Source organism: Chiloscyllium plagiosum, unplaced genomic scaffold (assembly GCF_037043375.1).
Source record: "Chiloscyllium plagiosum isolate Xiang-an unplaced genomic scaffold, Cpla_swu_hap1 HiC_scaffold_9, whole genome shotgun sequence".
Classification (NCBI taxonomy): Eukaryota; Metazoa; Chordata; class Chondrichthyes; order Orectolobiformes; family Hemiscylliidae; genus Chiloscyllium; species Chiloscyllium plagiosum.
This window is the reverse complement of record NW_028270147.1, coordinates 34,733,001-34,757,719: the sequence shown is the minus strand read 5'-3', so window position 1 is coordinate 34,757,719 and position 24,719 is coordinate 34,733,001. Positions and strand designations below refer to the sequence as shown.

The 24,719-nt window shown below is 39.9% G+C and overlaps 1 long non-coding RNA gene across 2 annotated transcripts in view; it reads right to left on the bottom strand.

Moving 5' to 3' along the window:
• Positions 1-8,916: 8,916 nt before the first annotated feature.
• The window catches only part of LOC122554268 (uncharacterized), a 76,045-nt gene continuing 60,242 nt past the window's right edge, over positions 8,917-24,719 (bottom strand). For both annotated transcript variants that reach the window (XR_006312952.2, XR_006312953.2), the window contains exons 4-6: positions 20,294-20,401; positions 18,277-18,444; positions 8,917-9,151 (exon numbers count right to left, since the gene is read on the bottom strand). This is a non-coding gene — a long non-coding RNA (uncharacterized LOC122554268). The remainder of the gene's footprint in view (positions 9,152-18,276; positions 18,445-20,293; positions 20,402-24,719) is intronic.

Below are 24,719 nucleotides of genomic sequence, written 5' to 3'. Positions count from 1 at the left end.
AAAGTGAATATAAGGCATTATCTTGAAAGCTAGAAGGCAGGAAGAGTCGAGTAATAATCTCAAGATTACTACCAGTGCCAAGTGCAAGTGAGGCTAGGAACAGAGAGCAAGTGCAGATGAGCAGGGCTTCAGATATGTGGGTCATTGGGATAGCTCTTGGGGAAGGTGGTACCTCTACAAGAAGGGCAGGTTGCACCTGACCTGGAGGGGTACTAATATTCTGGATGGGAGGTTTGCTAGAGCTCTTCGAGAGAGTTTAAACTAATTTGGCAGGGGGGTGGGGTGGGAACTGGAGCTATGGATCAGAGGACGGAATAGCTGGTGAACAGCCAGATACAGCATGTAGAGAGTCTGTGAGGAAGGATAGAAAGTTGATAGAGCAAAGGTGCAGTCAGTGTGATGGGTTAAAGTGTGTCTATTTTAACACAAAAAGTATCAGGAATAAGAGTGACGAACTTTAACCATGAATCAGTATGTGGAACTATGATGTTGTGGCCATTATCACCAGGCAGAAATGGTTGTTGGATGTTCCAGAGTTTAGATGTTTCAAAAGTAATGGGGAAGTAGGTAAAAGAGGTGGGGGAGTGGCATTGCTAATCAGGGATAGTATCTACAGAGTCAGTATAGGTGGAAGTCAGAAACAGGAAAGAAGCAGTCACTTTATTGGGAGTTTTCTACAGACCTCCCCCCCCTCCCCAGTAGCAACAGAGGAGGAGCAGATTGGGAGGCAGATTTTGGAAAGGTGCAGAAGTACAGGGTTGTTGTCATGGGTGACTTAAACTTCCCTAATATTGATTGGAACCTCCTTAGTTCAAATACTTTGGATGGAGCAGTTTTTGTCAGGTGTGTCTAGGAAGGGTTCCTGACTCAATATGTAGGTAGGCAGACTTGAGGGGAGGCCATATTGGAATTGATGCTTGGCAACGAACCATATCAGGTTTCCAGTCTCTTGGTGGGAGACCATTTCGGTGATAGTGATCACAACTCCATGGCCTTTACTAACCTCATGGAGAGGGATAGGAGCAGACAGTATGGGAAAGTGTTTAATTGGGGGAGGGGGAATTACAATGCTGTTAGGCCGGAACTGGGGCACCTAAATTAGGAACAAATGTTCTCAGGGAAATGCATGACAGAAATGTGGAGGTTGTTCAGGGAGCACTTGCTGTTAGTGCTGGACAGGTTTGTCCCACTGAGGCAAGGAAGGGATGGTAGGTTGAAAAAACCATGGGAGATAAGGGGTGTGGAACAGCTAGTCAAGAGGAAGAAGGAAGCTTTTTAAGATTGAGGAGGCAAGGAACAGACAGGACTCTAGAGGGTGGCACAGTGGTTAGCACTGCTGCCTCACAGCGCCAGAGACCCGGGTTCAGTTCCCGACTCAGGCGACTGACTGTGTGGAGTTTGCACATTCTCCCCGTGTCTGCGTGGGTTTCCTCCGGGTGCTCCAGTTTCCTCCCACAGTCACAAAGATGTGCGGGTTAGGTGAATTGGCCATGCTAAATTGCCCGTAGTGTTAGTTATAAGGGATAAATGTAGGGATATGGGTGGGTTGCGCTTCGGCGGGTCGGTGTGGACTTGTTGGGCCGAAGGGCCTGTTTCCACACTGTAAGTAATCTAAAGTAATCTAAATCTAAATCTAAAATCTAAAGGTTCCAAGTTAGCCAGGAAGGAACCGAAGAATGAGGAGAGCTAGAAGGGGGCATGTGAAAGCTTTAGCGGGTAGAGGTAAAGAAAACCCTTATGTATTCTACACTTATGTGAAGAACAGAGAATGGCCAGAGTGAGATTAGGGCTGATCAGGGATAGTGGAGGGAACTTGTGCCTGGAGTCATAGGAGGTTGAGGAGGTCCTGACCGAATATTTTGCTTCAGTATTCATTACTGACAGGGAACTTGACATTCATGAGGACAGCATAAAAAAGACTGACATGCTCAAACAGGCTGATGTTAAGAAGGAGAATGTGCTGAAAATTTTTAAAATCATAATGATAGATAAGTCCCCTGGGCCAGATGGGATATACCCAAGGTTGCTACAGGAGATGAGGGAAGAGATTACTGCATCGTTGGTGATGATTTTGAATCCTCACTGTCCACTGGAGTAGGGCCAGATGATTGGAGGGTGGCAAATGTTATTCCCTTGTTCAGGAAAGGGAATGGGGTAATCCTGGGAACTACAGACCAGTCAGTCTTACATCCGTGGTGGGCAAATGTTTGGAGAGTATTTTGAGAGACAGGATTTATGATTACTTGGAAAACTATAGCTTTATTAGAGATAGTCAGCATGGCTTTGTGAGGAGCAGATCATGCCTCACATATCTTATTGAATTCTTTGAGGAAGTAACAAAACACATTGATTAAGGTAGAGCAGTGGATGTGGTGTACATGGGTTTTAGCAAGACGTTGATAAGGTTCCCCATGGTAGGCTCATTCAGAAAGTAAGGAGGCATGGGATCCAGGGAAATCTGGCTGTCTGGATACAGAATTGGCTGGCCCATAGAAGACAGAGAGTGGTAGTAGATGGAAAGTATTCAGCCTAGAGCTTGGTGACAAGTGATGTCCCATAGGGATTGGTTCAGGGACCTTTGCTCTTTTTGACTTTAATAAATGACTTGGATGAGGAAGTGGAAGCGTAGATTAGTAAGTTTGTAGCTGACACAAAGATTGGTGGAGTTGTGGATAGTGTGCAGGGCTATTGTAGGTTGCAACAGGACATTGACAGGATGCTGAACTGGGCTGATAAGTGGCAGTTGGATTTCAACCTGGAAATGTGTGAAGTGATTAATTTTGGAAAGTCAAATTTGAATGCATAATGCAAGGTAAAAGGCAGGATTCTTGGCAATGTAGAGGAACAGAGGGATCTTTGGGGTCCATGTTCATCGATCCTCAAAGTTGCCACCCAAGTTGATAAAGTTGTTAAAAAAGTGTACAGTGTGTTGGTTTTCATTAGCAGGTAGAATGAGTTGAAGAATTGCAAGGTTATGCTGCAGATCTATATAGCCCTGATTAAACCACATTTGGAATATTGTGTTCAGTTCTGGTTGCCTCATTATAGGAAGCATGTGGATACTTTACAGAGGGTGCAGAGAAGATTTATAGGATGTTGCCTGGATTGGAGGGTATGCCTTATGAGGTAAGGTTGAGGGAGCTAGGACTTTTCTCATTGGAGTGAAGGAGGATCAGTGGTGACTTGATAGAGGTGTACAAGAAGATGAGAGGCAAAGATAGGATGGATAGCCAGAGACTTCTTCCGAGTGCGGAAATGGCTATCACAAAGGGGAGTAATTTTAAGGTGATTGGAGGAAGGTTTAGGGGAGACCTCAGAGGTAGGTACTTTACACAGAGAGTGGTGGGTCCATGGAATGCACTGACAGTGATGGTAGTTGAGTCAGATACATTAGGGACAGTTAAGCAACTCTTGGATAGGCACATGGAAGCTAGTACAATTAAGGGTATGTAGATTAGCTTGATCTTAGAGTGAAATAAAAGGTCGGCACAACATTGACAGCCAAAGGTCCTGTCCTGTGCTGGGCTGTGCTGTGCTGTTCTATGTTCTATGAAAGTAAACAGGTATACAAAGGAAAATCCAGGCACAAGATGTCACATGAATCAAAGAGGTATGACTGCCCTCTAAATCCTTCACAAGTGCATGCACAGAAAAGCATCAAGTGCATTTAATGCGTAAATGAGATCTCCACATTTACAGCAAATACAACAATAATAACTTGCTTTTATACATCAATGACAATATGATAACATTCCCAAAGTGCTTTGCAGGGCATTATCAAATTACATTTGACATTGAGCCACTTTAATAATAGGCCAATTGACCAAACCTTAGTGAAAGAAGTAGATTTAAAGCAATGTCATCAAGGAATAAAGCAGAGTAGAGGGGCAGAGAGAATTTCAAAGCTCATGGACTGGTTAGGTGAAGACATGGCATAATAATGAAGTGATTAATACTGAAAATGCTCCACATTGGAGAAGTTCAGATGTCACAGAGGCTTGAAGGGCTGGAGCAGACCTGAGAAATAGGGGGCAGGGTGAGGCCGTGGAAGGAGTTGAGAACAAAGATGACAAATTAAAAATTCAGACATTACTCAACCAGAATTCGATGTTAGTCAGTGAGTACAGCCATGATGGATGAATGAAATGTGGTGGGAGTTAGGACGTTGTCAATAAATGGAGGTAAACTACTACAGTGACTAGAAAGCAGGGGACTAACCATTTTACATATCAAGCAACTCCTAGATCAAATCAGCAGCTACATGTAAAGGATGAAGGAAGTCAAGAAATTATTTAGCTGAATCTCCTCTTCAGTAATTACTTCTTCAAGAGTCATTGTTAACACAATTATTCTCCTTGTAGAAAATCTAATGGAAAAACACTGCTGCCATTGTGTAATACATTGTCAGATATCACAAGGGACAGTGACAGTGTCCCTCCAAATGTCTGGGAAAAGATTCTTGACAGAGTCGGAGAAAGGCAATTCCTGGATTCTGTGACCAATTCTTGGCTTCAATTTCAAACCTTAAATCTTTAGCATTTGGAGTACATTAACTGTTAAATTGATCCTAGGTTTAGCATTATGCTAGCACGCTCAGTGAAAGCCTTGACTGTTGACTTTATATTTCAGTTATAAGAAAAGGTTCTGCATCATGTATTTGCCGTGGATAAACAGAGTTCCCCATTAACACTGTGATTTTGCAAAATGATACATAATGCATTCACACCATCATGTTTAAAATCCTCAAAATACATCCTTGATCAAACTGTTATCAGTATCTTCTCTTCTTTCTGGCTATTTCACCAAGGATATCATGAACTAAACATTAGATTGACAGATGTTCCTGTAATTGAAAGGCTATGTTCAACTGGGTTTCAGCTTGAAGGCAAATTTAGCCTTGAGTGTGAGGGACATGTTTAAAGATATGCTGATATACAAGAGTTGATTTTGTAGTTGATAGTAAGGAAAAAAGATGGAGATTGCAAACGAGTATCAGCTCATTGGGCAAATAAGCCGATGGGAATTCAATCCAGAAAACTGTAAAATAATGCATTTTTGGAGAACAAGCAACTCATATGAATACACAATAAATTGTAGGATACTGAGAAGTGTAGAGGAGAAGAAAGACTTTGAAATGCATGCCTGCAGATCTCTTAACACAAGAGGACAAGAGGTTAAGGAAGTTTTTTTTTGTTTATTGGAACATGAGTACACTGAGGTAACACTAGGATTCACAAAACACAGGTTTGACTAAAGTATAAGTACTGTGTACATTATAAGGTGTAATTGCAGTACGATGGGTACAGAGGAGATTTCTGAAAATGTTGCCAGGATTCAAAAATGTTAGCCATGAGGAAAGATTGCATAGGCTGGAGTTGTTTTCTTTGAAACAGAGGTGTCTGAGAGGAGTTTTAAAAGAAGTACGTAACACTGTACAAAGTGCTTGACAGAGTATTTAGGTAAACCTAGTTTTATTTGTCGACAGATAATAATCGGGAGACAGAGATTTAAAGTAATTGGCTGAAGGATTAGAGAGTTGAGGGGTATTTATTTTAACAAGAGAGTAAGGTACTGATTCACTGCCCAAAAGGAAAGTAAAAGTTGAAAGCTACTTCTTAACTGAACATGTGCTATGCGTGAATATACATAGCAATAACAGGACCTGTGGGCTACAGTATAAAAATAGAATTTTTTTGAATTGGAAGAGATATAATTGGCCAGTTAGATGTGTATTTTTATGATTCTATAGACAAGCTTCCTCACACTATCCAATGATATCCCCAGAAGAGCTATTCATATGAATTAAAAAAAAAAGACAGTGGCGTAAAATTTCCAATAATATGTTAGGGGGAAATATAGAATTTTGTCCATTTGAATATTGGCTTATTAAGTCATGCATTGACTCAGAAGTTTCAGAAGTTTGTCTTGTTGACTTACAATTGCCCTTTTACTTATGCCTAAAGTACTACATTTAACAAACATACCCAATTCTAAATAAGCAAACAGTTAAAGAAAAGACACATTCTTTCCACATGATTTCCCTTTAACTACATCAATATTTACTGACATAAGAATTAATCTTCAAATTTAATTCAATGGCATTTCTGAACATCCATAAAAGGAAGTCTTTTGATCATAACTTTCTCACCGTATTCAGCATCTATGTTTGAGATGGTGGCCACTAGGAAGTACACAACAGCTGTTATGGAGTAACTCTCCCTACCAGTTTGGGGTGTATTTATGTTCAAATATTTTGTTGAGAATGGTAACTTACCAATTAAGGAATTGCATATGCTAATTTGGACTTTATTGCCTTCTGTCTCTGGTGCATGTGCTGTACTGCTGCAAATGCAATTAGATAGAATGTACTCGATAGAACTTTAGGATTACACTTCATTATTATCATAGAGTCGTAGAGATGTACAGCACAGAAAAAGACCCTTCGGTTCAACCCGTCCATGCCAACCAGATATCCCAACCCAATCTAGTCCCACCTGCCAGCACCCAGCCCATATCCCTCCAAACCCGCCCTATTCATATACATTTCCAAATGCCTTTTAAATGTTGCAATTGTACTAGCGTCCACCACTTCCTCTGGCAGCTTATTCCATACACGTACTACCCTCTGCATGAAAACGTTGCTCCATAGGTCCCTTTTATATCTTTCCGCTCTCACTCTAATCCTATGCCCTCTAGTCATGGGTATTTCTGAAAAAGAATACATAAGGTGCAACTGTTTTGGGGGAACCTATAGGTTTGATTGAGTGGTGTTAGAGATTAGCTACATATTACATGCACTAACTACGATGTCTTATAACTTACTACATTTTTGAAAATTAATTCAACTACAAGGTTCAGTGAGTATTTTGGAATATTGTTGTAAGTGAGATGATGGAAATAAGAGTAACCGTACTTACAAATCATAAAGGTGGTAGTCATAAAAGATCAAAGACCAAATGCTTCCTTCATTAATTTGAATCTGTGTTACTCCTCCTTCAGAGGGAAGATTGAGCTGATCATGAATCTCTGTAAGTGTTGTCAAAGGGGAACAACTTCTGTTCCTGCTGAACTGAGCCAGTGCAGTCTACATCAACTGTTATCAGCTCAGTAGGCACAGAAGATTGAGCCCGGTTGCTCCAGCTGTTGATAGTGTTTCAGATCAGTAACCGAGAAAATTCAAGCAGCATTTGCAAAGTGAAGTCACCAGCATTTTCTTGATCTGCAACTTCAGCTGCCTGGAAACATAAGGGTAGCAGGGAATGTCACCATCTCCAGGTTCCTAATCAAGCATCACACTACCTTGACTTGAAAATGTATAGTTTCTTCCTTGTCATTGGGCCAATATCCCGGAATGTCATCATAAATATGATTACATCAAATACACTGCAATGGTTCAAAATGATGGCTCATTTATACCTTAGGAAGGATAATTGTGATGAGCAATAAATTCCAGCCTTGCCAGCAATGCACACATCCCATGAACAAGTAATCAAAAAAAGTAAACTATTCGCGCTACAATCATAGGGCCTATGTCCTTCTTCATGCCAACACCATCCAACCTTGATTGAGAACTGGAGGGTTTAGTGGTGTGGAGTAACTTGAATTAGAAAAACATTTGCAGATAAACGGATGGGGGGTCCAGGTTAGAGTGGTGCTGGAAAAGCACAGCAGTTCAGGCAGCATCCGAGGAGCAGTCAAATTGACGTTTTGGGCAAAAGCCCTTAATCAGGAAGACAGGCAGACTGCCTGAAGGGTGGAGAGATAAATGAGAGGAGGGTGGCAGTGGGGAGAAAGTAGCATAGAATACAATCCTCCCTCACCTCCATCCAAGGCCCTAAAGGAGCCTTCCACATCTATCAAAGTTTTACCTGCACATCCACCAATATCATTTATTGTATCGAATGCTCCCGATGCAGTCTCCTCTACATTGGGGAGACTGGACGCCTCCTAGCAGAGCGCTTTAGGGAACATCTCCGGGACACCCGCACCAATCAACCCCACCGCCTTGTGGCCCAACATTTCAACTCCCCCTCCCACTCTGCCGAGGACATGGAGGTCCTGGGCCTCCTTCACCGCCGCTCCCTCACCACCAGACACCTGGAGTAAGAACGCATCATCTTCTGCCTCGGAACACTTCAACCCCAGGGCATCAATGTGGACTTCAACAGTTTCCTCATTTCCCCTTCCCCCACCTCACCCCAGTTCCAAACTTCCAGCTCAGCACTGTCCCCATGACTTGTCCTACCTGCCTATCTTCCTTTCCACCTATCCACTCCATCCTCCCTCCGCCCCCGACCTATCGCCTTCATCCCCTTCCCCACTCACCTATTGTACTCTATGCTACTTTCTCCCCACCCCCATCCTCCTCTCATTTATCTCTCCACCCTTCAGGCACTCTGCCTGTATTCCTGATTAAGGGCTTTTGCCCGAAACGTTGATTTTACTGCTTCTCGGATGCTGCCTGAACTGCTGTGCTTTTCCAGCACCACTCTAATCTAGATTCTGGTTTCCAGCATCTGCAGTCATTGTTTTTACCTAGATAAAGGGATGGGTGCAGGCACCACTATAACATTATCCATATCATAAGGTGCTTTATATTTGTTTTAATAGTGCTGCATCATTATGTGCCATCAGTTCAACTGTGGTGCAGTTTCTGGAGTGCATCATAAGTTGCCAACGAGGATCTTCTCTGTATTGACTGTGCTTATCTGCAACTCATGGAAGTTAATTTAGAGGACTATCGTCATCTGGTAAATTGATTTACTAATTGAGATGTAGAAGGTCAGAAATGTACTGCTAGCTGAATACAGAGTAGCACCCAGTGAGTAATATAACATTGTCTTCGATATTTGGTTTTTGAAGCTAATGCTGGGGAGAAGCACTGGGAAAATATCCAAGAAAGTATACCAGTGTAAAGACAGTTTAACAAGTTTCCTTTACTGGTAATCTTCTTTTATAGTAATCATCTCTATTAGAGCTCAGCATTAAGTAGACTCAAGCTTATTAGACACATCACTCATGTAATAGATTTGGCAGCCCTGTTTAAAAATGATCTAATGTTGTTGATGTTCCCTTCCACTTCAAGCCCAAACCCTGCTTGCTCCAGTGTTACTGAAGGATAGCCAGTCCTTACTTCCCATCTAGAAACGTTCTGCAAAATCAAAAAAAAGTTAAAGGATAGTTTCATTTGAAATGTGTAGAAAGTAGAAATATTACACTTAGAAACAATTTTGTAACAATGGACAATCATATAGAAGACTAAGTAAGAACAATAACTCCAGAAATACATATATGTTCTTCCATAACATCTAATTCTATATTGCACCTTGGATTAATAGTGACATTGAGTTATAATATTGTTACAAAATCAAATGTATGATTATGTTTTGATAAATGATTGAGTTCACGGTATGCTCCTACTGAAGGACAAATTCTTTAAAATAGTTATCTGTTTTTTTTTATCTGTACCAATATTTGTAATCTAGCTATCTTATTCCACCTCTCCATCAACCTGTGATTGATGCAATGCAATAATATTTTACATTTCTGTCTAATTTCTGTCACCTATTTAAATAGAGGTTAATATTTAAATAATCATTTTGCACAAGATAATTCCTCAGCTATTTTTCTTATGGAGGTTAAATTTTTATAGTTGGGATGTAAGTACTGGCTGTAAGGTGGGTAGCTGCTACCCATCTTTGGTTGCCCTTGGTGATATTTTGTGAAGCCTTCTTGAACTGCTGCAGTCCATATCATGTGCCTTGTGTTATTTGGGAAGGAGTTCCTGGATAAGATTAAATTAGATTAGATTAGATTTCAGTGGGACAAAAAATTAACTGACAGCTTTGTTACATAATTGAGTATATAGCACCAATCAGCAATCTTACCAATCATGGTATGCTCACATGTAAGTAGCAAAGTCTTCAGCTTACTTTTCTTTATATTTGGATTATGGTCTATTGTGTTTTTCTTTAAGTAATGTTCTTGCGTTCATTAACAGAATGTGAACAATGAGGAAAGGACCCCTTTCTTCCTATTGTCAGATACAAAGATATTTTACACATAATTACTGAAAATTACTTCAGTTTAAAAACAAATCTCTTGTGTTAATATTTTTATAAATACATCAGAAGCAAGCACTGAGACATATGGCCCAACTTCTGATCCAGAGTGAGGTGCACAGATTCAGAAAAATTTCCAATTCCTTAATTCTGACTGGTGAGAAACTTCTCCAAATGATTGGCTTTCATTCTGGGGACAGACACCAACTTGAATTAATCCTGCCACCCTTAAAAGTGAGGCACAGGCGACCAAGCAGATCCCAAGTACTGAGGTAGGCAGCTTAAAAACGCCACCTCAATTCTCTGGGATTTTATCCCCATTATAATTGAAACAATATCGTCCTCTAGCCCTCATTCCTCACAGTTTCCATGCTCCATCCATGCCAACTCATATCTCTGTACTGACCCCATACCCCTAAATAGTATCTCAGATTCTGTGCTGAATTAGCACCAACTCATGACACCCACTCACCTTCATAGCCCAATATAGTCCCTTTGCTAACTTAGTGTCAACTCATGTCAACCCATGATGCCTCACCCACTACACTTTGCTCTCACATCCTCCAGTGTCAACTCACCAAATATCTGCCCCGGACAGATCACAGGACATGCACAGTGCTATAAGGTAAAATTCAAAGTGCCTGTTGAAGACATCATCCCGAAAGTTTTTAATCCTTTGTAAAAGCAAACATGTATGCTCATAGCCTCAGGGCAAAGACATTTTATTCCATTATAATTATACAGAGCCTGCAATCAACATGTGTATTTACAGGCCCCCCACTGAGATAAGATACATTGTGAAAGCAGTAAAGAAGTATTAAAGCTCAAATCATAATTTGCAGGCTTGTATCAATAAATATTTAATGAAATTGCAAGCCACTTTTTTTCTATCACAGTAGGCATTGTTTTCTTGAAAATATAAAGGGAATGGGATTTAAACAAGTTGATAATTCCAGATAGTCTTTATACACGTCATTGTCTACTGATAATAACCCTACAGAGTTACCTTAACCACTCCAAAGGCTAGCCAAACCTCTCCAAACTTGAGAGATACCTGAGCGCCCCAAAGGATCACCTGACCTCCTCAAGACCTCTGGTAGGTTGAGAATTTTTCCTCAAATAGCTAAAGACCACAGATCATTTTTCAGAAACCTTGATGATGAAAGTTAGCTCTGAGTCAAGGCAGTTCCACATTTGAAAGTACTGTAGCCTTCAAGAACTGTAGATGTATGAAATACCTCCCACCCCAATACTCTCTTCCCCCCCCAAAAAGAATGGTGGATTTGGGGACTGGACTACTTGAATCAGCACTCTGGTTCCAATTTGACTAGAGTCCTGGACTCCTTCTAATTTGAAAAATTTCTATCATAACCTTCCTAGACAAAACAGCTATGAGCACTTCAGAACTTTTAATAATTGTTTTCACTGGGTGCAAATCCTTCTTGAAATGTTTTATTCCTCTGACAATGGATTGAGAAAAATAGAGCTACAAAAGGAGTGGTTTGGAGCATTTGATTTAAGCAGGGATGATATCCAATTCAACTGCCACATAGTACTTACTGTTATTAAGTGAAATAATTATTAGTAATGCACACTTGCTGGGATCTGTCAGTCATCTTTGTTGCTGTGTTTTCAATATTTAGAATTTTATTATATTTCATGTTCAGATACTCCAAACAAAACAAGCACTCACAGAGATAAAAACAAATTACAGAAGCTGGTTTCAAAGTATATTTCAGAAGTATGCAATCCATTATTAAATCAAAAAATCTCTTATTACAGTTATAAATAAATAACAGCTTGTGCAGCCTCTAAGTGCCCAGTGTGAGCCTAAGTAATGACTGTCATCCTATCAATCAAAGGATACTTATAATACCCCAGGAATAATTTACTGTGCCAAATGCATGTCAAAAGAGACTTAGAGCTTCTGAATGATTCTTCCTTTGTGAAATGCAAGTAAGGTATGCCCTGTGCTGTATGGTTGGAGTGGTCAGCAAGCTCGGGGTAGACATATTCAGCAGCACCTTATCTCCAGTTACATCATCAAGTTCTACTTCATTGCTACCACAATTGAGAGCTATAGGTAACAACCCAGAGAGCAGAAAATAACACCTCAACCACAATCCCCACCTTGACTCTAAAAAAACATTTTGAAAGCTCAAAACTAGAAACAACAAATGACAACATAAATATGCTTTCATATTTTGGGGACATTTCATCTTCATCAACATGGGGATTGTTAGCTCTCAGGTGTGGATTACTTTCCCACTTCCAACAAGTTGCCTGAGAATTTTACAAGCTTTAACTATCAGTGAGTGAGAAAATGGTTTATCATCAAGTAGAGTGCAACAAATCATTAGTTTGACAAATCTTGTGGTGCAAAAGGCTGTGAAAACAAACAACACGAACGGGATTCAAGTCAAAATAATGCATTAGGAAGCTCATACTATTAGTTGTGAACATGATATCTTGCTTGCCTCCTTCACTTTTAGAAACATAAGCAAGCAGCGTTTTGAAAATATTAAATTTATGAGGAAGATTTCTCACTTTAAAACATCAGTGACTTTAGTTTTTGGAATGGCTTGATAATCTTGAGTGAGACTTCTAATGGAATAATTATGAACTATGGACATAAGATTTCTAGCAAGCTAGTGGAACAATTGAAATGTGTTTTTTCAGGTTAGGTTCTACAGAACTACTGAAGAAATGAATTTCTGTTGTTCATGGCACAGTTCAAGCCTTGATCATGAATATGAAAGGGACTGACAGGTTTGCATGAAGCACAAATGGATCTATTTAGTGGATTGCCCTGTGTGCGTGCTGTAAATACTCATGAAAATCAAATGTGATAATAACTAAACATTTCACTTAAAAATACAGTTATATGGTGAAGTTCAGCCCTCCTGTTTCCCTGAATTTACCAAATAGAGCAAAAATTAAACACTGCAAACACTGGTGATCTAAAATAAAGACAGAAAGAGCTGGAGAAACTGCGGTTGTGCTAACATCTGTTGAAATATAAAAAGAGTAAATGCTTCAAATCCAATGTAATTCTTCTTTGGAACCGAAAACACATGGAAAGTAACTTTTTTTATTCTGTAGAATCAGGAAGAGCAACTAGAAGGCATGGGGAGGTCAGGGATAGGTTAGAGGTTGAGGGAGATTAGAAATCAAAGGTATCACTGAACAAAAGTGGTAATGATTGTAGAGAAAATATAAACCATACATCCTGAGTAGGTGGTAAGAGCAGAATAAAGGTCAATTTTGTCTGAAAGCAAAAACATGGGTTGAAATCTGAGTGAAGTAGGCTATGGCAAGACATGTGGCACAATCAGAGAAGTCTGGCAAGACCCATCTCCGGATTGGGATCATCTTGTTCAATATTTCATGTTTTCTTAACTATTATGTTGAGTTCCTCACTAGGCAGCAGCAAGTTGCATATTAAAGGGGACTCTGGCTTGCTCTGGCAGTTTCCTATTTTACTAAACTCACCTAACATTGTACGCATGTAGAGTGAAGGTGCTTAGGGGTCAGATGCAGCTCAAAGGTGGTCTGCAACAAGCCATTGGTTCTTGCAAATTGAACTTTGGCACCTTAAGATTTTGATGTTTGCAACAAGAATGTTACAAAAGGCCAATGCTGGCTGAAGGGGAACCAGTATTCATGCTACTGTGTGAGCGACACGATGTTAACACATCATCTGTCACATAAATATGACAATAATCTGGACTGAATGCAGTGTGATATTGAGCATTTGATACAAAGGGTGTCGGATTGTTGCAGTCATTTCCTTCTTAGTGAAGTTGATTGGCACCCTCACCAAGCTGCTGTACAAGCTGAGTCTGAATGTGGGTGGGTGATAGAGGAATGTTTCTATTCTCAGGGTACAGCATGTCTCACTGTATAGAGGGGTGTGCTCAGCCCTTATCTGCACGGTGTGCCATCTATAACTTCTTTACATTCTGAGAACCTCTTCAGAGGTCCTTCTTTTACTATTTTCACCAGGCCCTGCCACTGTTCGCATATTGGTTACTTTGGTTGCTTACCTACAAGTGTGAAGATGGATGTAGGAAGACCAGGGCTGATTGTAAACCTAGCACCATCAGACTGGTGTGGAGGATTAGGAGCTCAAACAGAGTTTGCAAAGGTAAGGCCCCTCAGAATGTGTGCAGTATACAAGAAGCCCAGAGTTTTATTGGCTTCAACTCTATTTGCAGGGAAGAAGGGAAGCGCAGTGCTGATGCGAGCTCTGTAAGTCAGGGGACACTGTAACAGAACTTTGGATGCTGGATGCTGCAGAGGAACCTGAAGGCTGCAGCAGTGACAGGCCATCCTCTCCCAGCCTGTGAAGGTGAGGGCAGCTTTGAATCTCTATGCAACTGGTTCCTTCCAGGGAGCTGTGTGGGATCTCTTAGTCATACATCCACAAATACATCTGAACAGTGACTGATGCCATCTGGGTAACATCACATCAGTTCATTTAGCTTCCCAATAAAGAGGTTAGTGCTGGAGCTCAGGCATTAGGATTCTGAAACATGGATGGCTTCTTCCAGTTTACAGAGTGCCATTGACTGTATCACAACACTGTGGGATTCATCAACAGGAAGGCGTTCTATTAGATTAATGTCCAGGTGATCTGTAATCACTACCCACTTCTTGGCGGTGTGAGCCTGTTACCCTGGCAGCTGCCATAATTCCAAACATCCTGGAGCACTCTTGTGGACCTGTGTGTGTTAAAGGGTGCAGGGTGTTTACAAAGCTGGTTACTGAAAGACCAAGGCTGCAAATATGGATGATGACACCACCGGAAAACCCCCTGACTGAAGTGGAACACAAATATTATGGCATCCATTCCTCAGCCAGGACCATGGTGGAGCAAGTGATGGGGCTGATGAAGATGTAGTTCCATTGTTTGGCCTTCCAGTATAGTTCATCCCTCCTTGTGGAGGTGTTGAGCAGTACAAGCCAGACAGGACCTCACTGACTGGTTCCAGTGGGTGAGAGTTGGATGCATCTGACCATCATGGAATGTTCAATATTCTTTGGTGATGATGCTAAAATGTGGTTTGCATTGTTGGAGCAAACATCAGTCTCTATTACTGAGTTTCTTCAGCAACTTCTGTTTTTGTTTTGGCTTCTATTGATTTTGTTTGTGTTCCCTTTTAGCTTAGTTTGCAAATAATAGTTCATGTTTATATTTGTCCATTTGACTGTCCGTGATGGTCCACAAGTGGGCAATGACATTCAGTGGATCTTATGTGGGCATTGGGACAAGGCTAATGTTGACCTGAGGAAGATGTTTCCACAGGATGTAGCTATAAGCTGATAAACTGCCGGGCTGGGGGTTAAACAGTGAACGGTCTGAGAGACTGGGTTTGTATATGTGTAGGAGTGACAACTATGCCAGCTACATACTGTGAGCAGAGTGGCTTTGTGGCTACTGTATCATGAGGTTGCTAATGAAGGGCAATTCAGTGGATATTCCTCCAAAAATCTCGATGCAACTGAGATGTAGCCAAAAAGGCATAAGTTTCAGCCTATGGAACCCAGCGAGGGTGGGTTGGTACATCAAAACTATCGGATCATGAACTCTGCCCACCATTTTTATGTCCAGTATCTGCACCTTAAAATCATAGTCTCCTTACAGTGCAGAAAGCAACCATTCTGTCCATTGACTCTCCATCCATCCCCATAGCTAACCCTTTTAACCTGCACTGTGGGAGGTACCCGCAAAGACAGAGGCAGAACATGCAAACTCCACACAGACAGTCACTAAACCTGGAACTGAACCCAGGTCCCAGTTGCTTTGAAGCAGTAGTGCTAACCACTGAGCCACTTTGCCACCCTTGTTTTCAGGTCTTTGCTTTCTGTCAGTGCTGACCTTTATTCTATCGTGAACATCCACTCTAGATCAATGCCTTCCCTTTTCTGAGATTTTCCAGCACTTTCATTTGATGAAATAAAAAAACAATGTATATTTCTAGCAGACCCAGAAATGGAACATTCCTTTAATATCAAACATAATTATCCTGTGGGACCCAGCATTGAAAGAGTTGTAAAGGTAATTTAACAGTGATGTACCGTTATTGAAGTAGCTTACATGGTGAAGCAAGGTTAAAGTTCACATAATAGTATTCTGTGAGTGGAAAGTTGTTTCAGGTAAGTCTTGTTCTCAGGCTGGTACAAACTTTTAAGATATTTTATGGCATTTAATGATGTCTGAGCATGGTTCGTTCTCTTTGCATTCACATGTTTTTTTTCATACATTTATCCTGACATACTCCTGCTTTACTTGATGTCTATTTAAATAGGTGACGAGGAATTTTCCAGACTCTTTGGAGCCAGATCGAATGTAATGCAAGTGTATTTAAGAGAATTATTTTTACAATATTTCTCAGGATTAAAAATAACACAATTTAAAGATGCCTGGACCTGCCCTTATAAGACGAAATTCTGATTTTATTTTCTTGTCACCCTCCTTTATTGCTGGAGTTGCCCACAAGATACTTTACTTCTCCTTCCATACAAATACATCTTGTTCCCACTACAATTTTATGTGTTTTGTAGTCACTTGTTCTCACATCAACTGTGCTCCCATTCCATTTCAATTGCCATTCTTGTTGATTCGAAGATTGCTCACCAACACATTGCTGTCAATTCACACTCTACAACATTCTTTTAATCCTGCAACTTCAGTCCACAAATGAAACAACTGTGACCTCTCAAATTTGAGAGTTCTACTCTTCTTAGTCTATTGTTTAATGGCAAGTGGAACAATGACCCTCTGTGTGGCTGAAGTTGCCCACAAGATGCTTTGTTCCTTCTTTCATACTCAATACATCTTTTCCCCAGCACAACTTTAGGTACCATCTAAAGCTCGTATCCATTCAACACTGATTACAAATGCTGGGAGTTTCCTCTCATCCCTCTCATACGCTACTGGATTGGGTATGAGACCAAGGAATACTCTCATTGATGTCAAATCCCCCAAACTCTCTCCTCATTATATTCCCCTTGACCTGCTTTGTCAGTGATTATAAATTTCCTCCTCTTGCACCTCTGTAGCTCCAACTCTAACATGTCCTCCCAACTCTCAGATGTTAAAATTTATTGACTTTCACCCCACTTAATTCTTTTACAGGATCTCAATACTGCAGAATTATTTACTTCCCTTCCTTCTTTAGATCTAAGAGTTCAAGGTACCATTTTGGCTCTCGATTGCTGCATGCTGATTCATCTCATACTCCCATCGCTAATCTGTGCTATTAGCTGAACTTTCCTGAGGCTTTGGGACCCCCATTGTCAAGAGCAAGTTGAGATTCCAAGTCTGCATTTGCCAGCTGTGCCCAGTATGGAGCATTTCACTGTGCCATTCAGGTCAGTAGGTTGGGTCTGAATGCTACAGAACCAAATAGAACACCTGGATTAATAGCCAAGAGAGGTGGGTGCCACTGAAGCAGGTTGGAGACCTCCATAGGAAACATGAATGCACATAAAACATTCTGATTTATGAAACTCAGGCCTTCAGAGTAGAGAGGAACTGCTGCTGAATGATGAGTAGTTTGGGTCATAGGCAGAGCTTCTCCTCCCTAGGCTCTGTCACTAGAGCATGGAGCCTCCAATTAGGGCCTGCCCTCAGCCTTTGAAGGGAGACTCCTTCATTGTGCCCTCCCACATCACTACGATGCCACAGTGCTGCTGGCAAAAGACTGGCTAGGCTGCAAAATCACTCCTAATTGGAGTTTTAGTAACTTTAATTGGCTGCTGCTGAAAGCAGGAATGCAATGGGTATCGGCCCACAGGGAATTTTCCCCAGCTTCCTGGCTTGCACTTTGCCTTCAAACTTTTCACTGTTGCTAAGCACATTCCGCCTCATGTATCATAGCCCATCGCTTAAATTTCACAGGGAAGTTATGAAAAAGCATTTATTTCTGAATCTTACTTAAAACATCATAAGATACCATGTCAGAAATCTGGACCTCCTCTTCCACTTACAATCATTATATTGAAAGCCCACACATGCTCATGAGTTTCCAGATGGCATTCTATTTTGACTATATTGGTAAAAAATTTCAGTTATTGATTGCTGGTGAAAGCACAAAAATGTGATTACCAATTTAAAAATGTTTACTTATTGAGATACAATAGATAATTGATAGGAAATTATTATACTGGGTGAGTTGGGGGAGGTGTGGTGTAGATACCATAGCATTACCATTTTGTTGGAACGTGCCAACACGTCCATGGCCTGAGTTTGAATCCAGGAAACTAACTCTTCTCCATGTGCTGGTCACAAGAGTTCCAAAATCCGGAATAGTCACAACTTGCATTGTAGTACAAAGGGGGAACATGTGTTAACAAATAATTCATGATGTTTCCAGGGCTGCGTAACATAAAGAAAGCATGTGATTAAGAGAATGATATAAATCCGATCAAAGGCATGTGCACCTGATGCTTTTGAAACCTTTGGAGAGGTGAGATCTGAGAAAATAAAACATATTGAATATTTGGATAGTGTCTCCCTCTGTCTAGCATGCGGTTTTAATCATCCCATTGAATTCATTCTGGGAAATGTTACACTGAATCACCCAACACAAAAAGGATAATTAGTACTAACACGACCTGTGGACTGATTGACATAAGCCTGCAGTGACATATGAACTGCAAATGGTAGCCCGGAAATCCTTTTGAGTTTGACCCCCTGAGGTGCGGAACTTAGCCACTGTGAACATGAAGGCATTCAAAAATCTGTTCACAGAGTTAGCTAAGTCCTTCACCGCACAAGGCTCATGGAAAAAGAAAATCCCTCCTCCAGGGCTCCCTTTGTATTTCCACGTGGGTATGCACTTCATAATCTGAAGCAGCTGATGCTGAGTAGCCAGAAATCATTGCACGCTAGGGACTCACTCCCTTGCATCAAAACAAAAAACTGAATTTTTAGTCTTTTTCAATGGAAGGTAATACCTTACACTGGAATCAAACACATTCTCAGCTTCTTATCTTAAAGAGAAAGGAAGAATGTACAGTGAGCAACTGAATATTTTTTGAGTTATTATTTTCCTTGATTTACAGAGGATAATTCTACTGGTTGGAAAATTATAAGCAATGCACATCCAATTTGTACTGGCAGTGGGTGGGATTCCAAATCAGCAGAGTAGATTTGTTGTGGAGTTACCCTCATAAACTCTCACCATGTTCACCACTTCTTCAGAGTGAGTGATAATTGTTGCGCTGTGGAATCATAGAACAATTAGCACTGTAAATAGACTTTTCACATTAACAAATGGCCCGCCCAAATAAATTGATTTTGATAAAAGGTGAATTCAAAACAAAATTCTCAAGCATAATTTTTATAATTTGAGTTCAATAATAGTATATAATGCACAATATTGGCCATCTATTAAAACAGCTCTTCAGTTCTAATAACTCCGGTAGATGTTTACGGAGTGGGCAAATACATTCTACACTATTATTGGGGGTCAAAATGCTTTCTCTATCTGCTCAAATGCTTTATAACAAGGGGAACATCACACAGGTTAGGGCGACATTCACTCTTAGTGTGTGACCAACAGAAGCTGCTCTGATGCATCATGCTGTCAATGGAATGGCAGATGTCAGACTCTGAAGGTTTCTCCTCCAGCAGTTCCAATGTTTGCAATGAGGTGGACAGGGTTTACCATTCCCAACTGTCCCCAGTGGCAAGATGCATTTTTCTTCTAGAAACGGTCGGTAATAGCTGGTGACAGGTTGGTAATCCCTGGCAATGTGATTTTACATTATTAAATCAAATCACTCTGCCAGGAACCCAACCAGCCACAGCAGGCAATATCTCACAGCCCTCAGGAATCGCTGATTTGTACCTAAAGCCAAGCTGAGACCCAACAATAGTTTTTTTTAAGATGTAGCTGATCCAGGTGAGTTATTAATTGTTATTCTGGGTGATGGTGCGAAGTTCAGTCCCTTCACTAAACAGCCAACATTTTTGAATCCAAAGTATGACAAAAATATTGAAAGTAACTGGGCTGCTGTTGAACAAAAACAAAAATAACAAAAATAGGTTGTGATATTAGAAATTAAACATGTTTAAAAGCTTCAACAGAAGTAAAACTGGTCTCTTTGAGTAAAGTAATTAAAAGAAAAAAACATCTGTTGGTCATTGAAGTAAAATATGTAGCTTCCAGAGGGATGAAAAGAATGTATATCAGAGACTAAAGGAAGTTAATACATGTTACCTCTTCAAAATGTAACCATCTCGTACAAGGCCACAATGTCAGTTACTACAGCAGTGAAATGGATAAAGTTTTCCTATGTCCAAGTCCTGTTACAGACTGGATATCTATCTGTAAAACAAAATGAATATGAATATTATTTATGCCGGCTGTGGTTCAGTGACTAGCACTCTTACCTCTATCACAAGGTCCTGGGCTCAACTCTTATTTTAGGACATGAGCACAAAAATCCAGTTCAGTGCTGAATAGCATTAGCTTTAAGATGTGATGTTAAACTGAGGCCCCATTTGCATTGCTTGTATGGGTTGAAGAAGAGTTATCTCATGGGCCCTGGCCAATATTTATTCCTCAACCAGTATCATAAAATCAGGTTATCTGATCATGATTGGATAGCTGTTTGTGGGAGTTTGCTGGTATAAATTGGCTGCTATGTTTCCCACATCACAGCAATGTCTACATTTAAAAAAAAGCTCATTCAATATAAAAATGTAAGTCTTCCTTTATCTTTTAGAATACTTGTCTTTCATCTTAGTGAATCAAGCACATTTACGGTGTGAAAGCTTTTTCTATCAGTTATGGAAGCTTAGAGAAATTAGTACTGGCAAACATAATTAAATGGGCATTAACCCACAATAAAACAAACTGTGCCATTCAGTATTATTGGTTAGTGAAATGGCAATCTCACACAGGGAGACTACAAAGATGGTTAGTGGGGCAGGATAGGATCTTATACTGGTACAAATCAAAGATTGATACATAAAAGAAGGCCACTTGGTCCTTTGTGTTTGTTTGTTCTTTGGTGGTTGCAGTTATACTGCAATTTTTTTCCCTTTAAGTATTTTTACAAATCTCATTTGAAAATTACCATTGATGCTGCTTCCAACACCCTCTTGGAGTGCATAAAAATTCACTGTGTAAAAAGATGTCTCATGTTGTCATCTCAGGTTCTGTTGCCAACCATCTTAAATCTGGCTCTTTTGCTGACTTTTCTGTTGCCAGTGGAAATAATTCATCTTTATTTATTTCACTATTACTTGCTTTAAGGAGAGCAATCCAGATTCTCAAATCTCTCTGAGTCCCCCATCTCTAGTACCACTTGAATAAATCTCTTCTGCAGTCTTTCTAAGACCCCTAACATCTCTCTAAGTCGTGGCTCTTAGAATTCCACACAATACTCCAGTTAAAGTTTTCAACAGTTTCGCATAACTCCTTTAGTTTAGCCCCCTATTCTATTAATGAATCCTATTTGCTTTCGTTAATGGCCTTCTCAAATTATCTTGTCACGTTCAAAAATTTGAATACACCCCATTGTGAAGTTATAGTATACAGAATATTAATCCTTAATTCCATTGATTGACTTACAACCAACTTTATTATGAATGAAAACAAATGAGCCAGAACATTGTGTTTTAAAATGGCTGCAAGGGTCATCTAATCTATAAGAGCAAACAATTTTCTAAAAACATTTGACATGGATTAATGATAGATATGCCTGAGCTGTTCCCCTGAAGAAGTTTATGCTTGCCATTATGCAAACTATCTTGAGATATCCTAAGGGCCATAAGCAACCTTGTCTGTAGAAGCTGCTAGAAACAAAGTAAATCTACCGAAACTCTAAATACAATACAATTCAAAAATATTAATAAAAGGGGTTCTGCAGACTCTCCTATTTGTTTAATGGCATTTTGGTTTCATTAACAATTGGAGATAATCTCCTTCATTAGCATGGTTTGTCCCCATTTTGTTCCAATAGTCAGCTATCACTTGACCAACACTGCCCTTTATGAAAAGCTGATTATGAGCTTTTCTATTTGTAACAGAAAAGAAGTACATACTGTGTTAAATAACAACAGCTCCTTATCCCGACAGTTTCTTAAAGCTCTGTAACAAGTTGGAATACATAACTTAGACAGTGAATTTATAAATAAAAGGAACTTCAAGTGCCATAACACCCACTCTGGAAAAGAACTGAGTGCAGTTTGAAAGAACCATCTCCAGAAGAACAAGAACAAGCTTAAATTGGCTGCAACCTCACTGGAACTTCAACTCTACCAAGAAACATTGAAACATAAGATTATTTCTACTTATAGATTTTAATTTATTTCCAATTACACCTCCCCCATTCTATAACATATTTTGTTCTGCGTGCTAGTGTGTTATATGTGTGTGTGTTGCTGCATTTAGGATGCGATTTACATTTTTCAAATATATTTTATATTTTACTTGCATCCGTTTATAATAAAACTAACCCCTTAATTGTGGTATCCCAAGATAGAAAGGGTCCAGTACATATTGAATGAAAAAAAAGCTCAAAAAACACTGTTATAAAACAAAGTTCAGGAATGAAAAGTGAGGAGTTTATTTGTCTGTCCAGACTTGGATGATACTTGGTCCTGTGACAATGCTGTAGCTTTAAGAAGTTATTTTGCCCCGGTTTTATTTTGAAGGGAGGTTTTAGTCTCTTTTAAAAATGATTTAATTTGGTTTACATTATTTCATCCCAATCAGTAATCAAATCATACTTGGCATTATATTTCATCCACCATGTGTCTGCTCATTTTATCGTTGCAACTGTAATCTCTTCAGACCTCAATATTTACAAATTTCTAAGTTTTGTGCCATCTGCAAACAATAATATTATTATAAATCTAGTAATTCACACTGTCACTATCCTTTAATCCTAAGAGCTTTACTTTTGCTGTCATATTTATAGTTAGCATATTGATTAATGACTTTTGAAAGTTCAAATATACATCAATTGCTCTATCATCATTATTCCACCTAATTACTTCATACAGAACTGGATACGTTAGTTAAACACAATTTGCATTTCACAAACTCATGTTGAGTTTGTCTATTAGCCTATGCTTGTCCAAATGTCAGCTCATTTTTCCTCAGTTTTTTCATCTGAGTCTCAACTCAAAAAACAGGTTTATGTCAAAGATCAAATTAATCTGGAACAGGAAGTGAATCTGCCTTGTACTCTCCCACTTCCAGTTTGAATGAATGTAGGTTCAGGAGTAGATGAGCAATCTGATCACATTTTTTATAATGAGACTATGTGTCGTAATTTTAATCTCCCACCATGATCAGTCTGCTGCCCATCAAAGCCACTGTCAGACCCTCCCTTGCAACCACGATCCTTCTCTTGTAATCAGCCATCCTAAGACCTAGACCTAAATCTCACCATCTGGATCCCTCATGATCCTATTAGGCTAATTGGCCTGTAGCTGCCAGATTTAATCTTTATTTTAAATTAGGGTATAGACAGTCTCTGGGTTACAAACAAGTTCCATTCTGCAGTCTGTTCGCAAGTCAAATTATACACAATTCGAACACAATGCCGCACAATGGAAAGCAGCTGTAAGCACAGGAAGTGTTCATATATTGGATATTTAAAATAACATTCCTGTATGGGATTGCGTTTGTATGTACAAATGTTTGGAACGCAAGGGACCCCTTACATTAACATTTGTAATGCAACATTACAGTTCCAAAATCAAAGAAGGATCGAAGATAAAGGCAAAGTCTTTTATTTTTCCAGGCTTATGTTTTTACCTTACACCAATGTCTGCACTTTATTGTGTATAAAATACTACAGGACATCCAGTGGTTTTAGGTGGAAATACAAGACCCTGATTCTTGTCCCTGGGTTAGAGCACAGGGACAGGAAAAATCCCAGTCCCTTGAAGCTAATATTTGAAATGGTCACCTCGATTTCCCACTTTCAGTCTGGTGGTCTGAGCTAGCTTAGGGTCAGGCTGGGCAACCTAAGAACAAAATAAGTTGCCAGTTCCTGAGGTGGGCTGGGGTAAAGGTCTGACTGGAGGCACCAACATTAGGTTCAACATTTAAAAACAAATGTTGAATAATTCCTCATCCTCTCACCCCTTTATCCCCCTCACTCTCTATGTACCATCTATGATGTTCCATACAACCTAATGCCCTTAACCTATCCTCTCTGGCCCCTCACACCCCAATGGCAACTAGTGCCCACTTTATCCCTTTCCTCCTTCACTTACCATGCCAACTCATTGAGTATTCACATATACAGGAGAAAAAAAATAGTTCTGTTGCTTATTCTTTATATTGCAGACCATACTTTATTGACAAAAGCAATCTTGTTCATTAAGACACGCTTTGACACTTCTTGTCAGGTCTACTCTTAGAGTCATAGAGTCATAGAGATGTACAGCATAAAAACAGACCTTTCAGTCCAACTCATCCATGTCAACCAGACATACTAAAAAATCCAGTCTCATTTGCCAGCACAGGGCCATTCCTCTGAACCTTTCCTATTTATATACCCATTCAGATGCCTTTTAAAAGTCGTAATTGTACCAGCCTCCATGACTTTCTCAGGCAGCTTATTCCATACATGCATTACCATCTGTGTGAAAAAGTTGCCCCTAAGGACCCTTTTAAATCT